The sequence below is a fragment of the Aquarana catesbeiana genome, linkage group LG04 (genome assembly GCF_042186555.1).
Source record: "Aquarana catesbeiana isolate 2022-GZ linkage group LG04, ASM4218655v1, whole genome shotgun sequence".
NCBI lineage: Eukaryota > Metazoa > Chordata > Amphibia > Anura > Ranidae > Aquarana > Aquarana catesbeiana.
The window spans coordinates 447,048,006-447,068,652 of record NC_133327.1 but is presented as its reverse complement, the minus strand read 5'-3'; positions in this window follow the sequence as shown (position 1 = coordinate 447,068,652).

The following is a 20,647-nucleotide window of genomic DNA, read 5'->3' as shown; positions in this document are numbered from 1 at the left end:
GAGTGTTCGGGTGATTGAATAATTGAAGCGTTGGCTCTCCATAACTTCGTACGTGAGGAAGTAGGCAAAGATTCAAGGGTTATAGACACTGGTGCGTGGTCAGACCACGTTATCGTATCTAAAGATGATTCAGAAATTTTTGGCAGGGTCCACTTGTCGACAAGGAAGTAGTCGATTCTGGTGTATGAATTGTGTCGATGGGAAAAGAAGGAGTAGTCTCTCTCAGTGGGGTGGTGGCATCTCCATACATCATATAAGTCATTGTTTCATAGGAACTGTCCCATAGGTGAAGTAAATCTAGTTTTGCAAGAGGAGGCATGTAGGGAATTGTCCAGAACTATGTTGAAATCACCGCAGATTATGAGGTTTCCTTGGCGAAATTTGGCGATTTTGGGCATCAACTTAGAGAGGAATCTAATTTGTTTAGTGTTGGGCGCATACACCATTACAATAGTGTATCTAGCATTGTCCAAGGTTTAATCTAGGGCCAGATATCTGCCATCTTCATCAACTATGCTGTTATGGAGCGTAAAGTTGATTGTGTGTTTGATTGCAATTAGAACTCCGTTTTTCTTAGTGGGGCCTGGAGCATGGTAGATGTTGGGAAAGGACTTGTTATTGCAGTGCGGCATTGCAGATTTTTTAAAGTGTGTTTCTTGCACACAGATGATGTCACATGAAGATTTTTGGGCTGTTCTCTATAAGGAAGCTCTTTTTACCGGATGGTTTAGCCCTTTGGCATTCAGTGAGAGGAATTTGGGCATCTTGGTGGGTGGTGTAGGATAGAATATGTGGTAAGTTTTTACTCACAGTTAGTAGTTAGGTTCTTCTATGTAGAAAGATCTGGTGGTCAAGGTACTCATGTCCTTTTTCTTCCGTGCGCTCTCAGGAAAGAAGAGATGTTGGGTAAAGGAAACTTTAGGGTGAGGAGAAAATAAAGTGAGTTAGGAAAAAGGGTAAACAAAAACGAACTGACAGCAGTTAAGTAAAACTGGTACTGCTGTGTTGTTGTGGGGTGTAAGTTTGTGGAGCAATTTGCAACGAGCAAGGCATCCGACCGGAGATGTGGTAAAGTGGGTCATGTGCGATCCCACTATTCAGGTATAGGTTAGTGCTTACCGGAGTGACGGTTATCATTGGAGTGCGGAGAGTTTTCTCTGCGGTTTAGTTGAGCTGAGTTAGGTGGGTCTGGAATAATTCCCCATAGGTGGAGTAATTTGAGGCCTTCCTCCACTGTGGAGAAGTTATGCTTGGTCCCATTCTTGGTGACTATGATCTTGGTGGGAAAGCCCCATTGATAGTGGATCTTGTGGTTATTGAGTGGTTTGGTAATAGTGTTTAGTTGTCTCCTTAACTGGTGGGTGTGCTGTAAGAGGTCCGCGTACAGTTGTAGATTAGTATACGGGGCAGGTAGCTGGTCCAGGTGTCTTGATTTGAACAGAAGTTGGTCTTTAGCATGAAAAAAGTGAATTCTCATCAGGGTATCGCGTGGGACTTCAGCCGGGAGATGTGGGGGTTTAGGGAGGCGATGGATACGATCGATTATGGTTTCCATGGGGGTGAGATCAGGCAGGAGTGTGGAAATCAATTTTCTGGCATATGCGTTTAAATGTGTATGTGGATGTGAGTATGAGAGGTCGATGAGATTTACCTGCAAACTGGTGGCCACCAATATTTCCTTCAGACATGAGGTCTTTTTAATGTGTTCTGGGAATAAGGGTTGTTGTTTGACATTTGATTTAGATGTATATGTTTAAACTTTGGATAGTTAATTGAATAAAGATTTATACCTTTAGTACCGGTTTGTCCTTACAGAAGAGTTTCTTTGTGCTTGTCACGTGATGTTTCTATGATTCAACAATAACTCAGAGGACAACTAAATCCTGGCGTCTCTGATTTATAACCATTATCCGAGACGCCGGATTTAGACGGTATAATCGGTTTTAATCCCCATTAGAGGTTAGGGCCAATGCATGGCCACCTAGCTTCCTAGAGGGAGATCCGGTTTGGTATACAGGAGTAGTTGAGATATCCTTTTGCGCCTTTCTTCCTTTCTTTCTGATTAGATCTGTATAGGCCGCCAAATTCCTGCATTCAGGGCCGCGGGCGCCATCTTGGATTTTCGGCTGTGTGTAATAATCTGTCAGCTTCTTAGGCTGACGGTATTCTTTCCTTTTGCGGTTCATCCCGGATGGTGTGGGGGAGAAATCCAATGCTCTGGTGGTCTGAGCAGTCGCTAGGGGTTACCAGAATAGCGGGGATGTTGAGGTATAATCCGGTCTGTGCAGGAGCTGTGTAACTACACGTCCATCTTGCTCGGCAGTTGGCCACGCCCCCAGTCTTGTATTTTTTTTGAAGGCCTTATCTTTTGCTTTTATATGCAGTTTTACGCTGGAGTTGAGCTCTTTTAAATTTATTTCCCATTGGAATGCACTGGCTAATACCTTTATTTAATACGCTCTTAAAGCACTTCCATTTTTCCTCCGTGTTCTTTGTTTCTAGGATTTCATCCCATTTAGTATCGTCTAGCAGAGAGTGCAGTTTAGGAAAGTTGGCTCTTTTGAAATTCAGTGTCTTCCTATTTTTTGTGATTTATACTGAAACTAATTGACCTGTGGTCACTGTTTCCTAAGTTGCCCCGTATTTCTACATCATCGATCAGTTCTGTATTGTTAGTAATCAGTAGGTCTAGTAATGCTGTGCCCAGGTACATTGGAAAGTTACACACCACCCCCTCTTTAAAGACCTTGACATTCCTTCATAATAAATTAATGTTCAATTATGGTGCTACCCAGTCTATGCACAAAACACTTGATTACCCAATATGCTTTTTTCATAGACCTCTCTATTGCTATGTTGGATGCTGATCCCTATCATGACCTTCTGCTGGCGATCCTGGCTTTTACTACCAGACTAGCTCAACAGGGCTCAGTAAATGTCTACCTTTAAATCAAATATCAGATCCAAAAACTTCTTATTAGTGAGGTCATTACTAGCAGTGTGAAAGATGATCATTGATGGGCCCCCCACCACAACTTTCTCCATAAGTCCTCTCATCTAATTTTATCTTAGACCCCTTCTGTCAAGCCAGTGGAGCTGCAGACATTTATCTCTAAACAAATCTGAATGCCATAACTTTGATCATCTAGTGTGCACAGTAGATAAAGGAGTGGTAAAAAATGTACACACTTTCCATATACTGTAGGCTAAAACAAGAAAATATTTAGAACTTCAAGCTCCAAAGACCAACTCTCCAGTCCAACCAGAGACTAAACCACACAAAAGAAATGATTATACGTCATTCATGACTTAACATTCCCCTATGTATAAACCCTGTATGTCCCAAATTTCCATCTCCCAGATGTTTTAATTTCTTCCACTGGCCTGCCCATGGCCATAAATATAGTGGCTGCCCCAATCCTGAATGAGTGCATTGAAATAATGGAAGAGAGGAAAAATCAGAAGCACCACATCCCAGAAAATATATTTGTAGAGAAAAGGGACATTGAGGCCAAGAACCGACCCCGGGATTTTTAACGGTGCTGGGATAAATAAGGTAGAAAAGGTAGGATAAAAAGATCTTTTATTTAACAATCTTTAAAAAGAGCAGACAAAAAAAGAAAAACACTAAGAATATGTTTACAAAGCAAATAAGATAATTGATTGATACAGAGGTTGATACCACTTTCTCAACATGTTTCACTTTCTTAAGCTTCTTCAGGAGACATAATGTGGCATTAGATCAACTATAAGGTAGAAAAAAAAAGCAATAAGAATTTTATGTCTGCTGATATATTGCAATCATAATATGTATCCATTAAGTCAAAAACAAGAAACAATTTCTGAAAAAGTTTTTGAAAATCTTACATATGTTGACCAATGAAGGGAAATGTATTGTAGAAAAATATATATATAAGTTGGTATAAACAATATAATGAGATGAAAAAAAAAAAAATATTATATATGTGCACACATTTATTCAGCATAACATCACGTCATAAATTGTTCATTAGTCTTACCCGTGAAAGAGGGAAGATGTATATTAAAAAAAGTGTAGATTTGTGCAAAAGGAATATTCATGCCCCCCCCCAGTCCACACCTCACTGAAAAGCATGCAGAGAGGGATAAGAAAGATTGCAAAAGTAGATGAAATTCTCTGGAAGGAGAAAAATCAAATATGAGGATGTCATAAAGTCTGATGCATACTTCAAAAATATAAAAAAAATAAGTTGAAATTGGCATTGTGAGAAGATGATATCTAGGATAACAAATTTAAGTTAAGTACCTTCAATATGGTAAGTAGAATCAATTCATTAAATACCAAAAATCACATCCAAAAGATGATGGGAAGCCTGACTGCTAAAAAAATGGATAAGTGGTTCTTGGATGCAGCAGGATAACAGCCGAGAAATGGGCAGCATACAGGGTTCGAGCACCCACAGAGGGATAGTGGGCAATCAGACCTGAAAAATCGCCTGCAGCCTACCGCAAATAGCCTATAGATATAAAAAAGAAAGTGGACTAGGTTCAAATGCATGATTCAAAACAGTTTGAATAAGGCTAACATAGGGAGATCAAAGAACAAGAGAGAAAAACTTACTTGTAAATGATTAAAGCCAATTGTAACATCAGCAGGAGAGTATCCAGGAACATCTGTCTGCCCAGCGTGTCTGGAGGGAATGACAGAAAATAGCGGGGGAGCCCGCTTCTTAAGCCTCTCCAGCGTGACGGCGTCTGACTCGCCGTCACGCTGTGGAATGGCAAAAGACAACCGCGCATGCGCACGCATCACGGCTTCAGTGCGGAAACAGCGTAAGCGGCGTCAGAAGTCTATGACTGACCCGCGGCCATCTTTAAAGGTCCGATGCCCAAAATAGGTACTACGGAAGCCCTAAGGCTAAAGGAAAATATCTAAGTGTACTGTTCACATGCATGGATAGCCGGGAGGAGCGAAACAGCACTGGTTGTCAGTGGAAGGGCAAACAAGCAGTCAAAACATTGATTAGGAGCTGAACTGCTGAGTGCCCCGGGTGTCCGTACATGCTAAAAAGAGGTGAGGGGCTGGGAGGAAAAAAGAAAAGCCATAGTGCACAAATCTAGATGGTGAAAAAATGTAATAATAAAAGAATACATAAAAATCCCAATTTGAGAATTACACATGTAATATAGCATCAAAATTCAGCATCCATAACTTATTATTTGTAACAGATGGAGTTAGACAAAGGAAAAGCAATAATAAGATATAGGTAGTGTACACATAAAAAAAAAAAAAGATAACAAAAAATCGCATAATGCAAACAAAATTTAAAGAATTTAAAGAAAGGGTTTGTAACTTAAAACGTCATTTAGGCCAGGATGTTTTAAAGCATTTAAAGTAAAAATCCATTTAGTTTCGCGTTGTAATAAGGTCCTATCGTAATCCCCACCTCTTTCATTTGGGGGGGCGTACTCCAGGGCGAAAAAGTGCATTTTGCTGTCATCAAACTGGTGACATAAACCCATATGTCGACTGATGGGAGTTTCCATCTTTTTTTTATTTACTAAGGAAACATGATCTCTGATTCTGTGGAAAAAAGGACGTTTGATTTTACCCACATAAAAGGCATTGCATTCGCATATCATTATATAGACTATACCAATGGATTGGCAAGTGGCTAAAAAGTTGGGATTATAGAGCCGTCCATTTGGAAGAATGATATTGCGAGATGCGTAAATGTACCTACAAAAGTCACACTTGTGACAGGGTTTAGTTCCCTTGTTTTTGGAATCAGTTGCGGACAGTGGAGCATAATGGCTGTGAACAATGTGATCCCTAATTGACCGAGATCGTCTGTAGGTGATCTCAGGGTAATCCTTAAGGGGTTTGGATACCCTGGGATCACCCATCAACAAATACCAATGCCTCTGTAGCAAATCACGCATTTGTTCTATCCTCTTTTAGGATAGGCCAATACTTCTTCAGGATCTGCTCGAGCTCTTTATATTGGGAGTTGAACCCTGTGATAAACATCAGTTCTGCATTGTTTTTCTTCTTTTTGGGTTTTGTTAGTAAATTCTTCCGATCTACGTTTGCTATATCCCTCTTCAGCTTGTTCAGCAAATCTAGATTATATCCTTTTTCATGGAACCGCTCTACTAGGATGTCAGCTTGTTCTAGATAATCTTCCGTGGTTACGCAGTTCCTCCGTAGTCTCGTTAGCTGACCTTTGGGGATATTGCCCTTCCACTGGGGGTGATGACAACTAGTGATAGGGATATACCCGTTTCTATCTGTTACCTTGAAGAAGGTTTTCGTACACAGGCCATCATTCTTCTTGAATATTTCAAGGTCAAGGTATTCAATCCTTTGGGAATTTCCTGTAAAGGTTAGTCCATATCTGTTGTTGTTCAGCTCTTGCAGGAAGCTTTCAAAGGTCTCAGGTGTTCCTTCCCAAAATATGATTAAGTCGTCTATGTACCTCCGGTACAGTTTCACTTGTGGTATATCCCTAGCATAGATGTATTCCTCTTCCCACATGTTCATGAGTAAGTTAGCCACACTTGGTGCATACCTTGCGCCCATAGCGACTCCCTTAGTTTGAACGTAATAGTTTTGGTCGTACCAAAAATAGTTGCAGGCTCCACGAAAACTCCGGTGATTTATTATACACCTAAAATTCACAAAAGATTACATAAGCCACCCGGGAGACCTATAATTAGTGGTATCAATTCAGTGTTCTCTAGGCTGGGAGAATATCTTGATATATTCCTCAAACCACTAGTTAAGATGGGTAAATCTTATTTACGTGATAGTGCCCAACTCCTAGAAGAACTACAGCAAATAGATGGGGCACAAAACTACTTGCTAGCCACCATTGACGTAAACTCGCTATATACTAGCGTTGTGCAACAGGATGGTCTGTTGGGTGTGGAAAAAGCCCTTCATGAGTTCACCAGCATGAGACAAGAACAGATCGATTTCATACTTGAAGGCCTTGAGTTAGCGATGTCCTGCAACTATTTTTGGTACGACCAAAACTATTACGTTCAAACTAAGGGAGTCGCTATGGGCGCAAGGTATGCACCAAGTGTGGCTAACTTACTCATGAACATGTGGGAAGAGGAATACATCTATGCTAAGGATATACCACAAGTGAAACTGTACCGGAGGTACATAGACGACTTAATCATATTTTGGGAAGGAACACCTGAGACCTTTGAAAGCTTCCTGCAAGAGCTGAACAACAACAGATATGGACTAACCTTTACAGGAAAATGGGATTCCCAAAGGATTGAATACCTTGACCTTGAAATATTCAAGAAGAATGATGGCCTGTGTACGAAAACCTTCTTCAAGGCAACAGATAGAAACGGGTATATCCCTATCACTAGTTGTCATCACCCCCAGTGGAAGGGCAATATCCCCAAAGGTCAGCTAACGAGACTACGGAGGAACTGCGTAACCACGGAAGATTATCTAGAACAAGCTGACATCCTAGTAGAGCGGTTCCATGAAAAAGGATATAATCTAGATTTGCTGAACAAGCTGAAGAGGGATATAGCAAACGTAGATCGGAAGAATTTACTAACAAAACCCAAAAAGAAGAAAAACAATGCAGAACTGATGTTTATCACAGGGTTCAACTCCCAATATAAAGAGCTCGAGCAGATCCTGAAGAAGTATTGGCCTATCCTAAAAGAGGATAGAACACTAGCAGGTATATTACCCAAGAAACCTAAGATAGTATATCGAAAAGCGCCCACTCTACGACACCTTTTAGTACACAATGTTATTAACCCCCCTAAGACAACTCGGATTTTTCCAGACATGAAAGGGTTTTATAAGTGCCAAAAATGCCTACCATGTAGGGTCAGCAAAAGGCAGCCCCAGAAAAGGGAAACCTTTAAATCAAGATCAGACCACAAACAATATCAGATCAGGGAACTTATCACCTGTCAGAGTACGCACGTGACCTATGTCATCGAGTGCCCGTGCCAAATGCAATATGTGGGCAGAACCACCCGACCCCTATATGTGATACTACGTGAGCATATTAAAAACATTAAAAAAGGGTTCCCAAAACACCACCTTTCCCGCCATTTCGATGCAGTACACAACCGGGACCCCACAGGACTGATTTTTTATGGGATTGACTGCGTGAGGGACCATTGGCGAGGGGGTAACAAAACCACACTTATATCACAAAATGAAACCGCATGGATATACAGGTTGGGGTCCCTTGCTCCAAGGGGCCTCAACCTGGATATCGACCTAAACTGTTTTCTGGCTAACCCGTGAGGTGTAGGGGTATATATACTTATAAGTGGGGGTGTGTTAGCATGGGAACACCCCCATCTATTTCCTCTCCCCATGGATATAAGGTGCAAGGTAATGCATACACAGCCCCTTACCCACCTCCATCAAGATCATAGGGGTAATCCCAACCCTCTTACCAGAGTTTTTTGGACTTAGTGCCCACACCCCAAGTTGCTCTGTACCTCCTAACATTTGCATTATATATAACTTTTGTATATCTCTACTAGAATTATTGTTGCTGGCATTGACCCGTCACAATATGGGTAACACCATCCCTTTATTAGAGATCTGAAATAGACCCTACTTAGGGGCTCTTTTAGGATATTGAAACTGGGTTTTCATACTACCCCCTATAAGGTTATTTATTGAGAAACCGCCCAAGATCTCTGATGAACCATAGTTGGGGAACCATCGGTAAAAAATCCCCCCCCCCCAGTAGGATTTATAGCAGGATAGTCCTAACCATCTGCAGATTATTAATAAGTACAGAAATGTTTAACAAATTGGTGCTAGAGAGGGAGTATAGAAGGGGTTTGAGAGGAAGGGCTAATGTGGTCCTATCCATGTCTAGGAAAATTTTTCCATATATATATTTTTTCCAATTTTTTCCATATCTTTATATTTCTCCCATATATATATTTATTTCTTCCATATATTTTTTGTGTATATATATATATATATATATATATATATATATATATATATATATATATATATATATATATATATATATATATTTCATATATTTTATATACTTTTATATTTTCTCTATATTTCCCATATATTTTTATTTTATTTCTATATGGATCTTATACTTTTTCTATTTATTAAGTCAAATTGCTTTAGGGAGAACGAATTTATTATTGTGATGGCAATATAGCTCTCTAATCATAAGTTGGGCTCACAACACAAGCCATACGGTGTCTGTAAGAAATGCTGATGGAATCACCTCTGCTGACACTTCAGATAAGGTGGGAGTGCCACTCCGCCTTGTCATGAGATGATTGGACACGTTAGGTATAGAGGGTGTGACCAGATCGGCGGCTCCCTACTAATGGACGTAGCGCGTGGCGTGCTGGCACTGTCGCTGAAGACGTCAATGATGAAACGCGTACGACGGCGCCACGCACGCTACATCACTTCCGGGTACGGACCCTGTTTGGAACGCAGGTGGAGCGCAAACAGCTCCAACCAGCGGTATGCATCTAGTCCATACGGGCCTGTTCTCAGGCACATATCTGTACCCTGAGGTAGTAAACTGCTGACTTTTAATTTTAGTTTAGCTTATCCTTGTTTTTAATTTTTACTTCCTTGAATGCTGATGGAGTTTTTTGAATAAAAGTTCTTATACTTACTACACCATGGGAGCCTCCTATTTTTTCTTTCTATGAGGGAGCCATTGTGAACACCTAACCCAACAGTAAGGAAATTACCTGGATGCTCGGTAGGACGGTGGTGGAGAGGAGATTGTGACCGTAATACCCCATGCAATCTGCCCCGTCTGGGGCTGGTGGATCCGGGAAGCCATTGGGAAAACCAACAGCACGGAAATCATCCCGAATGTCCTACATGATTGGTGTGGAGAGGAGACCGTGATTGAGATACCCTACGCTGGTTGCCCCTTCTGGGGCTGTTGGATTCGGTGAGTGGGGACCCATAAGGGGGAGCACAAAAGTCACAGGAACTATCTGAGAGCACTCAAGTCACGAATTTGCTTGGAACACTGGGTCTGAACAGTTTTTTCACTTTAAGGACTATAATCACCAAAATTTTTAATTGTTTTTTTTTGCACTAACTAGCGTGAGATGAAATTACTTGATCACTGGACCTTGATTATGATATGTATTTTTTGGTACATATGATATGTATTTTTTGGTAATACATTTTTATATATATACATTTATTTCGCACTGTTAAGGTAGAGTTTATTATATGGTTTGGATTATTTTGCACTAGTAGAGCACACATATGTTTTACATGTATATGTTACAGTTATTTCACTCTGTGGTGGTATATGGTGCAGACCTATCACAGCTGTAGGGGTCTCAGCTTACATCCCTTACTATAGGGTTTGGTCGAACTACCACTGAAGACAGCTCCTTGTCTAAACAATCATTTATTTCTGCTGGTATATGTGTGTGCGTATATATATATGTATGTATATACATATGTGTATATATGTGTATGTATGTAGTTATAGACATATATATTTATGGTAACTAATTTTTCCTGCTGGTATTAGGTACCTCCACTAGGATCATATTGGGGAAATTACCTGGGAATATAACTACTCTAACAAACCCCCCCCTCCCATATATCACCCCATAGGGAGCGCCATACCCCTTTTCAATTTAATTCCAATCAGCAGAGAATCCTTAGGGAAGCTCCTTTAAGGGGGGCAGCATACCTAAACCATTGTTCTAAGCGCAGCTTTTCATATTTAATTTATTTTAGCTCTCACCTTAGGTGGGATCTTTTAGCTTGCAGCTATGGACATTTTCGGGTATATGGGAAATAGGAATATCGACCTGGGTGGCATTTTTAGTCAGGAGACAGTGACCAATACACAAGATATGAATGGCCTGATGAAGAAATTAAGACATACCATGGAGAAGCAGCTCAGAGTGTGGTGGGACATAGCCACCCTGGAAACTTATATCACAGCAAAAATGACACCAAGGAGACTAAGGTGGGACCTGGACCCCAATGATGGTATCAATGATCCAGCGCTGATGGATGAATGGTACACCTTCCTTAATGGGTGTGAAAATGAGCTTTTACACAAAATCCTTAAGAGAAGACATTTTAAACTTAAAGGGGTTGAAGCTAACATTACTGATATCAAAAATCAACTATTACCCTTTACCAACCAGAATGAATATAAAAACAAAGAGAAGGAGCTCCAGGAAATAATAAAAAAATATGACACCCAAATACAAGTAAAAAAACAGAAAAAATATAAAAGGGACCTGATTGACTATCAGGGTATGAATGTTTACAAATGGCAAACCATGAGTAGTGACCCAGGTCTATTAGAGGAGGAATTGGAGATGGATGACAGCCCCGACACATCGATGGAGATGGAGGGACCGATCAACAACACACCACAACAGACAGTAAGAACTAATGTAAAGTTCCCATATAGGTCACAACAAACCACACCATATGGACATACGGCAAGACCCAGAATTCACAGTGGCAACTATCAAGAAAGACATGAATACAGAGCCCCTCAAACACCTGGGTATAGCATACCCACAAGAAACAGATACTCCCCATTAAGGGAAAACGTGAGGGCCCAATATAGAAACAACTATGAAGACACCCCAGGACCACAATATAGAAGGGACCGAGGACCCCAGAGGGATTTTCCCAGGCGCTGGGGGAGAGACAAACCACCAGGGAGATGGAGGGCAAGGCCTCCCTACAGGAATCCCGAATGGAGAGGACCATATATGAGGCGAGGAGACCCCCGAGAAGATCAAGACAGAATGAGGGAAGAGAACCAATCATACAGGGAACAGGAACACCCCAGGAGGTACAGAGGAGACATAAGACACGGGATGGGACTCGAAGAAAGAAGAAGACGACCAGAGGAAATAGAGGAGGGAAGAAGAAAGCGAAGACGAGAATATTAGGGAAGGGTATATTTAACCTTAGTGATGTCCAATTCTCTGAAGATGAGATGAAAATTCTTGACTTAGGACTCAAATTCGCCCCTGAAAAACATTTGGATAAATTCGAAACATATATTGATTTGAAAAAGTTTATGAGGAAACTCAACCTCAAAAAACATTTCCTCACAAAAACAGATACAAGAACTAGGAGAGAAATAATATATGAGCAAACAAGGTTGAAAAACAACTCCACCTTTAACCCTAAAACATCTGGGAATCAATGTATGGAAGCATTCCAAAAAATGGTGGAAGATGACTTGAGGAATCTAGAAAAACGGAGCAACCACAAAACAAGAAATGTCTGGAAAATAATAAAGTCTCTGAGTAAAAGAAAGGAGGTGGTTATAAGACCTGCAGATAAAGGGGGAGGGCTAGTAATACTAAATAAGAAAGATTATGAGGAGGAGATGGGGAACCTGCTTCAGGTAGAGAACACCTATAACAAACTTAGGAAGAACCCTAAACGTACATATGAAAAGAAACTTAGAACCTACGTGAATAAAGGAAAACAGATTGGGATTCTAAATACTAAAGAAGCAGAATACCTGGTTTCAAGCTCCACGAAAACTCCGGTGATTTATTATACACCTAAAATTCACAAAAGATTACATAAGCCACCCGGGAGACCTATAATTAGTGGTATCAATTCAGTGTTCTCTAGGCTGGGAGAATATCTTGATATATTCCTCAAACCACTAGTTAAGATGGGTAAATCTTATTTACGTGATAGTGCCCAACTCCTAGAAGAACTACAGCAAATAGATGGGGCACAAAACTACTTGCTAGCCACCATTGACGTAAACTCGCTATATACTAGCATTGTGCAACAGGATGGTCTGTTGGGTGTGGAAAAAGCCCTTCATGAGTTCACCAGCATGAGACAAGAACAGATCGATTTCATACTTGAAGGCCTTGAGTTAGCGATGTCCTGCAACTATTTTTGGTACGACCAAAACTATTACGTTTAAACTAAGGGAGTCGCTATGGGCGCAAGGTATGCACCAAGTGTGGCTAACTTACTCATGAACATGTGGGAAGAGGAATACATCTATGCTAGGGATATACCACAAGTGAAACTGTACCGGAGGTACATAGACGACTTAATCATATTTTGGGAAGGAACACCTGAGACCTTTGAAAGCTTCCTGCAAGAGCTGAACAACAACAGATATGGACTAACCTTTACAGGAAAATGGGATTCCCAAAGGATTGAATACCTTGACCTTGAAATATTCAAGAAGAATTATGGCCTGTGTACGAAAACCTTCTTCAAGGCAACAGATAGAAACGGGTATATCCCTATCACTAGTTGTCATCACCCCCAGTGGAAGGGCAATATCCCCAAAGGTCAGCTAACGAGACTACGGAGGAACTGCGTAACCACGGAAGATTATCTAGAACAAGCTGACATCCTAGTAGAGCGGTTCCATGAAAAAGGATATATAGATTTGCTGAACAAGCTGAAGAGGGATATAGCAAACGTAGATCGGAAGAATTTACTAACAAAACCCAAAAAGAAGAAAAACAATGCAGAACTGATGTTTATCACAGGGTTCAACTCCCAATATAAAGAGCTCGAGCAGATCCTGAAGAAGTATTGGCCTATCCTAAAAGAGGATAGAACACTAGCAGGTATATTACCCAAGAAACCTAAGATAGTATATCGAAAAGCGCCCACTCTACAACACCTTTTAGTACACAATGTTATTAACCCCCCTAAGACGACTCGGATTTTTCCAGACATGAAAGGGTTTTATAAGTGCCAAAAATGCCTACCATGTAGGGTCAGCAAAAGGCAGCCCCGGAAAAGGGAAACCTTTAAATCAAGATCAGACCACAAACAATATCAGATCAGGGAACTTATCACCTGTCAGAGTACGCACGTGACCTATGTCATCGAGTGCCCGTGCCAAATGCAATACGTGGGCAGAACCACCCGACCCCTATATGTGAGAATACGTGAGCATATTAAAAACATTAAAAAAGGGTTCCCAAAACACCACCTTTCCCGCCATTTCGATGCAGTACACAACCGGGACCCCACAGGACTGATCTTTTATGGGATTGACTGCGTGAGGGACCATTGGCGAGGGGGTAACAAAATCACACTTATATCACAAAATGAAACCGCATGGATATACAGGTTGGGGTCCCTTGCTCCAAGGGGCCTCAACCTGGATATCGACCTAAACTGTTTTCTGGCTAACCCGTGAGGTGTAGGGGTATATATACTTATAAGTGGGGGTGTGTTAGCATGGGAAAACCCCCATCTATTTCCTCTCCCCATGGATATAAGGTGCAAGGTAATGCATACACAGCCCCTTACCCACCTCCATCAAGATCATAGGGGTAATCCCAACCCTCTTACTAGAGTTTTTTGGACTTAGTGCCCACACCCCAAGTTGCTCTGTACCTCCTAACATTTGCATTATATATAACTTTTGTATATCTCTACTAGAATTATTGTTGCTGGCATTGACCCGTCACAATATGGGTAACACCATCCCTTTATTAGAGATCTGAAATAGACCCTACTTAGGGGCTCTTTTAGGATATTGAAACTGGGCTTTCATACTACCCCCTATAAGGTTATTTATTGAGAAACCGCCCAAGATCTCTGATGAACCATAGTTGGGGAACCATCGGTAAAAAATCCCCCCCCCCCCCTAGTAGGATTTATAGCAGGATAGTCCTAACCATCTGCAGATTATTAATAAGTACAGAAATGTTTAACAAATTGGTGCTAGAGGGGGAGTATAGAAGGGGTTTGAGAGGAAGGTCTAATGCGGTCCTATCCATGTCTAGGAAAAAATTTTTCCATATATATATTTTTTCCAATTTTTTCCATATCTTTATATTTCTCCCATATATATATATATATTTCTTCCATATATTTTTTGTGTATATATATATATATATATTTCATATATTTTATATACTTTTATATTTTCTCTATATTTCCCATATATTTTTATTTTATTTCTATATGGATCTTATACTTTTTCTATTTATTAAGTCAAATTGCTTTAGGGATAACAAATTTATTATTGTGACGGCAATATAGCTCTCTAATCATAAGTTGGGCTCACAACACAAGCCATACGGTGTCTGTAAGAAATGCTGATGGAATCACCTCTGCTGACACTTCAGATAAGGTGGGAGTGCCACTCCGCCTTGTCATGAAATGATTGGACACGTTAGGTATAGGGGATGTGACCAGATCGGCGGCTCCCTACTAATGGATGTAGCGCGTGGCGTGCTGGCACCGTCGCTGAAGACGTCAATGATGAAACGCGTACGACGGCGCCACGCACGCTACGTCACTTCCGGGTACGGACCCATTTTGGAACGCAGGTGGAGCGCAAACAGCTCCAACCAGCGGTACGCATCTAATCTATACGGGCCTGTTCTCAGGCACATATCTGTACCCTGAGGTAGTAAACTGCTGACTTTTAATTTTAGTTTAGCTTATCCTTGTTTTTAATTTTTACTCCCTTGAATGCTGATGGAGTTTTTTGAATAAAAGTTCTTATACTTACTACACCATGGGAGCCTCCTATTTTTTCTTTCTATGAGGGAGCCATTGTGAACACCTAACCCAACAGTAAGGAAATTACCTGGATGCTCGGTAGGACGGTGGGGGAGAGGAGATTGTGATCGTAATACCCCATGCAATCTGCCCCGTCTGGGGCTGGTGGATCCGGGAAGCCATTGGGAAAACCAACAGCACGGAAATCATCCCGAATGTCCTACATGATTGGTGTGGAGAGGAGACCGTGATTGAGATACCCTACGCTGGTTGCCCCTTCTGGGGCTGTTGGATTCGGTGAGTGGGGACCCATAAGGGGGAGCACAAAAGTCACAGGAACTATCTGAGAGCACTCAAGTCACGAATTTGCTTGGAACACTGGGTCTGAACAGTTTTTTCACTTTAAGGACTATAATCACCAAAACTTTTAATTGTTTTTTTTGCACTAACTAGCTTGAGATGAAATTACTTGATCACTGGACCTTGATTATGATATGTATTTTTTGGTACATATGATATGTATTTTTTGGTAATACATTTTTATATATATACATTTATTTCGCACTGTTAAGGTAGAGTTTATTATATGGTTTGGATTATTTTGCACTAGTAGAGCACACATATGTTTTACATGTATATGTTACAGTTATTTCACTCTGTGGTGGTATATGGTGCAGACCTATCACAGCTGTAGGGGTCTCAGCTTACATCCCTTACTATAGGGTTTGGTCGAACTACCACTGAAGACAGATCCTTGTCTAAACAATCATTTATTTCTGCTGGTATATGTGTGTGCGTATATATATATGTATGTATATACATATGTGTATATATGTGTATGTATGTAGTTATAGACATATATATTTATGGTAACTAATTTTTCCTGCTGGTATTAGGTACCTCCACTAGGATCATATTGGGGAAATTACCTGGGAATATAACTACTCTAACAAACCCCCCCTCCCATATATCACCCCATAGGGAGCGCCATACCCCTTTTCAATTTAATTCCAATCAGCAGAGAATCCTTAGGGAAGCTCCTTTAAGGGGGGCAGCATACCTAAACCATTGTTCTAAGCGCAGCTTTTCATATTTAATTTAATAAAATTCTTATTGCTTTTTTTTCTACCTTATAGTTGATCTAATGCCACATTATGTCTCCTGAAGAAGCTTAAGAAAGCGAAACATGTTGAGAAAGTGGTATCAACCTCTGTATCAATCAATTATCTTATTTGCTTTGTAAACATATTCTTAGTGTTTTTCTTTTTTTGTCTGCTCTTTTTAAAGATTGTTAAATAAAAGATCTTTTTATCCTACCTTTTCTACCTTATTTATCCCAGCACCGTTAAAAATCCCGGGGTCGGTTCTTGGCCTCAATGTCCCTTTTCTCTGAATGAGTGCATGCCAAAATGTTTGGGGTTCAAGCCTGCTTGCTTCAGTCATTATCTGATTATGAAAGTCAATTGAAACTTTATTAAAATTGCCCCATCCATATGTCTAATACAGTGAACAACCATCTGATTCCTAGATATCTCTCTATGGCTTTGACATGGAACAAAGCATTGTCCCTTCTGCTCATGACCACCCTTGCCCTTATTTCCAACTGTTCAATTTTGGACCTGACAATACACCCGAGGATTACTTCTTTTGATATAGATAACTTGTTATTCTACAATCCAGAATCTATCTTTTTGTTGCAAGGCACTATCTTCCCACCCTGAACACCCCAGAGAAAGCTATTATGAAGGTGGCATCAAATAGTATTATTTTGTGAGGACTCCTACCTATGTGTTGTAATGCTTGAAATTCTAGGACCATCTGCTGGGCTCCTTTACCCTCTTAGGCTTTGTCTGAGTTCTGGTCGAATTTCCCATCACCCTTCTAATTGCAAAGCACAAGGTCACTGGCTAATTTAGGAAAAAAAAGTATAGCTGACACCAATATTGCCCACTCTCGCTTTTGGCACCCAAGCTCTCTTTGAGAACCTGGGATAGTGCCATAGTGCCCTTTTCACTACTTCTTCCATGAAATGAATAATGATTGACTTCTACCTTTGCCACCCCTGCCCCTTTGAATCCAAGGCCCAGTCCACTACTCTGCTTTATACCCTCTAATATCACACTGTCGGCTGCACCAATAAGGCACCAGGCTATGCCTACTTCCTGCCAAGTCTGGGAGGCTGCACTTTTTCCTCTTGTCCCTGATTGCACCATTCCCTAGTCAAGCCCCCAATGTCATCATGGGCCCCTGGCCTGCCACTTGGGGTGCAGCAATTCCCCACCATCACCATGGAAACCATGACTCTAGCACTGGAATATGACAGCTGTCAGGACCCCTAACCTTAAGGGACCTCACAAATGTGGACATTTCACTCACCAAAACAACAATTACAAGAACAGTTTGCTAACATTAGATTGAAAAAAAAATGTAATCCTTCTTATCCTTAATCCTAATCCTTAATTTTATTATGCTTTAATATGTGTTTACTGCACTCTAGATGCTCCAAGTGTTATACAAATGTGTGGAATTTTCAGATAGGAGGAGATAAGATCAATGGGCACCTTGAGATCTTCCCACAGCCTACAACAGGTAGTGCTATGAAACAATTGCCTTTAAGGTAATCAATTAACAGACACATTTAAATAAACAAACAAACATTGCACTAATCACTTCACTGAGTTTGCAACAATTTATAACAACTGATGTCCTTAATTTAAACTTGCTAGCCATGTAACAATAAACACCACTATGAACTGGACATCTTAAAAAGCCTTTTTTACCTTTCTGTAAAATCCTGCAGTTACATATATTTTCTTTGCTTCTTGCACTATTTTAAAACTGCATGCTTGCACAAATAATAACCCATATGAAACATTTTGTATTTGCTCTGTCAAATTAATTTCATACTATGACTTTCTAGGTTCTAGCTGACCAACCCTGTCCATTTTTTTATATTATAAGGCACCTAATAATGACATGATGCTGCAGGTAAACCTCTATATGGTTGTCTGAGAGTAGTGATTTTGCCGATTGACTGTTACCATGCTTTGACTCCTGCCAGTCTGACATTCATGTCTTAGATCTAATAGAATAAGCGGAACCTGGGGAATACTTGAACTTTACTCTGCATTGCTTCATTAGCTCTGACCTTCTTAATTATGCATTAAAACAGTAAGTCAGAGGGATAGTGAAAAGATTTCTAGACACAGACTTAGGAATATTTGTGTAAGGGGATAAATGTTGACAAATGAAAGTAGCACGCAATGCACAAATTTCTGTGTCTGATCATGTTCCACTTTTATTTATCTGAATTTTAATGAATAAAGGAGATGCGAATGAATTCCAATCAAATAGCTTCTTATTCACTTTGTGTTGCATGTATAACCCAAGTGTGACCCCTGGAGGATAATTATAATGTTGCTATTCTTTTTGTTGCCTGCTGATACAATAGTAAAGCCGGGTTTTTACAATGGCAACCATTTTTTGCCTAAAAAAAATAATATAAAGACCAAGTTGAGCACCATAGCTCATACAGTATTTAACTAAATTATAACTCTGGGAAAGCAAATCCAAAACACATGCTCTCATAATAGTGCCTTGTAAAAAATATACAGTATATTAATAACTTAATGTAACTATATGTTTTAATTAAAAAAAAAAAAAATTGATGTAGGAATTTACATCACTATGTTTAAGTCAGTTCTTCCTAACTTCATATTAGCCTCTAGGTATAATACAATCATGAATTCCACATAGAAAATTGCAGAAGCAGTGTTATGCCTTAGGTCTCATATTCATATGATTTTATAAGCCCCTGTTTAAATGTTCTTAAAAATATTTTTGAATAATCACTTCATTTTTTATCCAATTATGTAAAAAGCATGTTCTTGTTTCCTTTGAATACCCAGTCATGTGCAGATGATTATCACATGACTGGATAAATTAAGGCTAGGTTCACATATGTGCGGTGCAAATTTCCCGTCCGTTCTCACTGCACATTTACAAAGCAGCTGTTCATTGGTTCAGTTCAGCTGCAATTTCAGATACGGTCCAGATGTGAGCTGGTTGTTAAAGAGCAGGTTGGGAAGCCGGCCGCCGCATCCTTAACAAATAATGACTCTTCAGCTGTCAGCGGGTTTACCACTGACAGCTGAATGTAAACCAAAGAATTTGAGAAAAAAACAACATGAGATTCTCCTTAAAAACGGCATGATGTTCCCCTTAAAACCCATACCAGAACCAAAGGGCCTGGTATGAATTGGGGGGGGGGGGGCTCATGCTGTTTTTTTTCTCAATTTGTGTTCAAAACTGATGACATGTGTGATTCTGATGCATTCTCTTAAAAGGCAATGAGCCTGGAATATGCATCTGAACTGCACCACAGTGCTCAAAAAGGCACAGGACTCTTTTTTAAATTTGCAGTAAATTCGCACTGCCATTGGCTCACATGTCATGTTCAAAACTTATTCTATTTTGCATATATGTGAACAGAGCCTTAGTAAATTAACCAGGTGGAGTCCAAACTGATCTACAGTTTTTTCTCTTTTATTCTCTTGAGATTTTTGATGTTAGGACTATTACTTTGCTGAAAGGTAAATGCACATTACTCTTTTTAAAGTATATCAGGTGTTGATGAGTTTGAATTTAAAGAGTAACTCCGCTTTTGTTAAAAAAAAATTCCCCTCTGGGTGGTCTATGTACATTATATGCAAAGGATTTTAACACACTTTGTTTCAGATTCCTACCATCTGTTATTCTGCAGATATAATTGTTTATTTGTCTGTGTCCATGTACAGAGTGAACCTGTATGGGAGTGGTTTTATAATTATCAATCAGATGCTACACTGACAGGGCGCTAATGAGGAAATTGGCAAGGCCTGCATCCCCTTAGAAAAAATTGGGGAGTATCTCACCAAAAATTACATTTTTGTTGCAGGAGATGCCAAAAAATCTGATTCGTACCTTAGTGCAGACTTCTGGGAAAGTCAGTAAGCAAATCAAATCACACAATCAGGAGATTACATTTTTATTGGGCGTTCTGTACACCATTTGTGTACAGAAAGCCTTTAGGTTGCCTTATTGCATTTTACAAAAAAATTACAGCGCTGCAGATTAAAAAAGAAAGGTCATTTTTAAAAACATTAA